Below are 5000 nucleotides of genomic sequence, written 5' to 3'. Positions count from 1 at the left end.
TTTCGCTTCTGTTCGTCTTGCGACGATCCAAGAATTTCACCTCTAACGTCGCAATACGAATGCCCCCGCCTGTCCCTATTAATCATTACCTCGGGTTCCGAAAACCAACAAAATAGAACCGAGGTCCTATTCCATTATTCCATGCACACAGTATTCAGGCGGGCTTGCCTGCTTTAAGCACTCTAATTTGTTCAAAGTAAACGTGCCGGCCCACCGAGACACTCAATAAAGAGCACCCTGGTAGGATTTCAACGGGGTCCGCCTCGGGACGCACGAGCACGCACGAGGCGGTCGCACGCCTTCGGCTCGCCCCACCGGCAGGACGTCCCACGATACATGCCAGTTAAACACCGACGGGCGGTGAACCAACAGCGTGGGACACAAATCCAACTACGAGCTTTTTAACCGCAACAACTTTAATATACGCTATTGGAGCTGGAATTACCGCGGCTGCTGGCACCAGACTTGCCCTCCAATAGATACTCGTTAAAGGATTTAAAGTGTACTCATTCCGATTACGGGGCCTCGGATGAGTCCCGTATCGTTATTTTTCGTCACTACCTCCCCGTGCCGGGAGTGGGTAATTTGCGCGCCTGCTGCCTTCCTTGGATGTGGTAGCCGTTTCTCAGGCTCCCTCTCCGGAATCGAACCCTGATTCCCCGTTACCCGTTACAACCATGGTAGGCGCAGAACCTACCATCGACAGTTGATAAGGCAGACATTTGAAAGATGCGTCGCCGGTACGAGGACCGTGCGATCAGCCCAAAGTTATTCAGAGTCACCAAGGCAAACGGACCGGACGAGCCGACCGATTGGTTTTGATCTAATAAAAGCGTCCCTTCCATCTCTGGTCGGGACTCTGTTTGCATGTATTAGCTCTAGAATTACCACAGTTATCCAAGTAACGTGGGTACGATCTAAGGAACCATAACTGATTTAATGAGCCATTCGCGGTTTCACCTTAATGCGGCTTGTACTGAGACATGCATGGCTTAATCTTTGAGACAAGCATATGACTACTGGCAGGATCAACCAGGGAGCTGCGCCAACTAGAGCTGAGCAGCCGGCCGCCCGGGAGTGTGTCCCGGGGGCCCGCGCGAACACGCAAGCGTCCGCTCAATCATTCTGCAAACAGGAGGAGGCTGAGCTCCCCTGCACAATACACCTCGAAACCCTCTCAGGTCCCGGCGGCGCGCAGCGCCGTCCCAAGTACTTGGTCGGGTTCGAGAGAGGCGCAATCGCCCGGAGTTAGGCGAGTAGACGCTTTCGGTGCGACCACCCGTGCTCCCAACTGAGCTTGCCGCTGCCGACAGAGGCCCGGGAGCGTGCTGTCGTGGCATTGCCGGCGGGAGACAACACGCGCCACCTACGGTGACCGGCAGCTCCAACGCCAGCGCCACAGAAGGACAAAAGCCCCACTTGGGTGCCGAAGCGAACTCTCCCAGCACAGCGCACGCGCCAACACATCCGCACAGCTGCGATACAAACCACCAGCGAGAACCGCTGGGGCGACCGAGCAGCAGACGGCGTCGCGGCGCCGAGCGCCGGGCGGCGGCGCATCCTCAACGCACACAGTCCTCAATCGGACCAGCACACTGAAGATGTCCACCGCGCTTCGCACCGGGCCCGCGAGGACCTACTTTGGCCGCACGGCGCCGCGCGCAGGGTGCGCCGGCGCGCAGCTGCGACGCCTGCCGCGTCCGTCGGCCGGCGCGCCTGCCACTGGCCGCCCCCACCAGCCGGCTGTAGCGCGTGCGCCCACGCACCGCGCGGCCAGCACGCCGGGAGGCGCCCCCTCACCGGCCGGGGACGGTCCCACCCAGCCACCACCGCGTATCGCTTCACACCCAGATGCCGTTCAGTTTCATCGGCATGGTGGGTATCGCTGGAACAACCGGTTAGTACCTCAACCTATCGTCGCCATCACCGATTCACCCCTAGCGAGAACAACCGCACCACAACGGGTTACCATTTCTTCATTTGCGTAACTTCACCAGAAAACGTAGGCGTCCATCGCCATTAGCAACTTCAACGATTATTGCATGCCTGTGTCAGGTGTCACGCCACACTACGTCTGCCCACATACACGCAACAAAATGTGCACGCCTAGACAATACGTGGAAGGTGGCCCCCGTACGTATGCGATGTCCATTGCTCGAACGACTGTCAACCGGCCTCTGTAGCATGTCGCAGATATGGAACGCGGTGCACCATGCTATCACGGTGTTTGAGGAGAGACGACTAGGTCCGAATACATCAACACACAGCTCATGCTGATCGCCATCCACGGCGTCCGTTCCTCCCACACGTCTCTATGGCGTACCACACTGCAATCCAGCTCTCATAGGGAGACGACACGTAGCTGCGTGCACAATATTTGCACTGTATGGTCCGCCGTTTTTGGGCGCAGTCGTTGTACGGTCACACATGTGCCACGATGTATCATTCAGTACATAAGGACGAATGTGCAGTACAGATTGTGGTTCACGCGTACGACATCAGCGGACAGTTGACACAGGCCGCACCACAACGTAGCCTGCGTACGTCGCATGCGAAGGGCATTGAACATGCAAACTTGTCACCAACCAGCTTGCGAAGGCAGGGGGCAAGGTGGGGACGTGGGGACGTGGGGAGGGGTGGGGGGGGGGGGGGCGGCGGCATGTACGTCCTGCTGCCATCCACATTACAGTGTACAGCAGGAGCATGTGGAAAGTCAGCAAGACTTGCAAGGTGTTTAACATGAAGCGATACACAGGGGAGCGGGCAGTGCGAGTAGCGAACTATATTGCGAGGGTTGCGGGTGGGCAACACTACACTAATTGAACGAGTCGTATAACAATTACAGAGCAGGTTTAGGCGACAACGTGGGTTACGTTAGCGGACAACGTGGGTTACGTTAGCGGACAACGTGGGTTACGTTAAGGCACAACATGGGTTACGTTAAGGCACAACATGGGTTACGTTAAGGCACAACATGGGTTACGTTAGGGCACAACATGGGTTAGGTTAGGGGACAACATGGGTTAGGTTAGGGGACAACATGGGTTAGGTTAGGGGACAACATGGGTTAGGTTAGGGCACAACATGGGTTAGGTTAGGGCACAACATGGGTTAGGTTAGGGCACAACATGGGTTAGGTTAGGGCACAACATGGGTTAGGTTAAGGCACAACATGGGTTAGGTTAAGGCACAACATGGGTTAGGTTAAGGCACAACATGGGTTAGGTTAAGGCACAACATGGGTTAGGTTAAGGTACAACATGGGTTAGGTTAAGGTACAACATGGGTTAGGTTAAGGTACAACATGGGTTAGGTTAAGGTACAACATGGGTTAGGTTAAGGTACAACATGGGTTAGGTTAAGGTACAACATGGGTTAGGTTAAGGTACAACATGGGTTAGGTTAAGGTACAACATGGGTTAGGTTAAGGTACAACATGGGTTAGGTTAAGGTACAACATAGGTTAGGTTAAGGTACAACATAGGTTAGGTTAAGGTACAACATAGGTTAGGTTAAGGTACAACATAGGTTAGGTTAAGGTACAACATAGGTTAGGTTAAGGTACAACATAGGTTAGGTTAAGGTACAACATAGGTTAGGTTAAGGTACAACATAGGTTAGGTTAAGGTACAACATAGGTTAGGTTAAGGTACAACATAGGTTAGGTTAAGGTACAACATAGGTTAGGTTAGGTTAGGTTACACGTTGTTGTAAGGAAAGGTGTAGGGGGGGGGGGGCGGGGGCGGCAGGTTCCTTGATAGTGATTATAGTAAGTGAATGCTTGTGACATGATCAGATTTGTCACGTCAGGATGCACCTTTGGCTTATTAGAGGCGGCGCTCCAATTCTATGCTTGTGTGAGACCTGTGTCTTTGACTCATGTCATTGTTTGTGCGCTGTGACAGGAGGTACTATTGTGATGTTGGGTGCACCGTTGTATAGGACATGTGTGGGTGTTGGTGCCTGGTCTGCGCAATGGTGGATGTCGAAAGGCTGGGATATTGTATTTTCCGCATGGACCTCCTGGTCTGGTTGTGATAGTGTGGATTGTGTAATGTGGCGGAGAAGATGCACTGGATGTTGTTCCATGCTGGTGCTTACATATTGTATGTGCGCCCGTTAGAAGCAGAGAGTGGTGCGTGATCAGAGTGTCTGGCTGACGTGTGGTTCCCATTGTGGGCAGACTCTTTCAGCATGTATACGGACAGTTGTGTATATTTGCTGTAGTTTGATGGCTCTGCATTGATTACTAATCAGCGCCGTGTGTACGGGTAATCTGGTTCCAGTCCAAAATGTTCCATCTGTGTACATTAGTGACAAAGACTCTCCCCATGCAGTGGGGCTCGGTCTGTTATAGCTCTTCCGCGTAATATATTTGCCCCACGTTTTTGCGACTGCGAGTGCGAGTGCAACGCGCATGGGGACCGACATGCTGATGGCTCGGTATCGGACGCCGTACAGTGAGCAACGCGATCGCGTCTCTCGCTCGTAAGTGGTACAGGTCGCGGCTCATGTATAGGGACAGCGGGAATGTCGCATATTGGAAATAACTCTTCATGAAACGCAAGTTATAGGGGTGGATTGCACTTTACGAGTGCGGGAAACTTCCGCCGTTCATCCGCTGGAGGTGCGAGTTTGGCGGTTGGGGTGGTGCACGAACGGGTGCGGGTGGAGTCATTGCCGGTCCACGGCTTCGTGCGGCAGAGCCACTGGAGATTGGGTGCTATGGTCGACAGAGGCTGCAGGCTTTGTGGGTGGCGTCGAAAGGCGGGCACTGTGGCGCCATCGCTGTCTTAATCGGCTTGGCGTCGCATAGATGGCGGTATCGTCGTTGGAGGAGGTCATGTTGCGGGAGACCTACAGATGGCGGTATGTTTTGTGGTGCGGACGTAGTGTTGTCAGATGCGCATAGATGGCGGTATTGCATGTGGTGTCGCCCTATTTTCATAGATGGCAATACTGTTTTGCCGGCATGGGTGGCGTAGTTCCGTCGGATCCCT

At 53.9% G+C, this 5000-nt stretch overlaps 1 non-coding gene across 1 annotated transcript in view; it reads right to left on the bottom strand.

Moving 5' to 3' along the window:
- The window catches only part of LOC124729656, a 1909-nt gene extending 870 nt beyond the window's left edge, over positions 1–1039 (bottom strand). The window contains exon 1 of the ribosomal RNA XR_007007736.1: positions 1–1039. This exon is cut by the window's left edge and continues 870 nt beyond it. This is a non-coding gene — a ribosomal RNA (small subunit ribosomal RNA).
- Between the last annotated feature and the right edge of the window lie 3961 nt (positions 1040–5000).

This window comes from Schistocerca piceifrons, unplaced genomic scaffold (genome assembly GCF_021461385.2).
Source record: "Schistocerca piceifrons isolate TAMUIC-IGC-003096 unplaced genomic scaffold, iqSchPice1.1 HiC_scaffold_1217, whole genome shotgun sequence".
In the NCBI taxonomy this organism is placed as follows: Eukaryota; Metazoa; Arthropoda; class Insecta; order Orthoptera; family Acrididae; genus Schistocerca; species Schistocerca piceifrons.
This window is presented reverse-complemented; position numbering and strand designations above follow the sequence as displayed.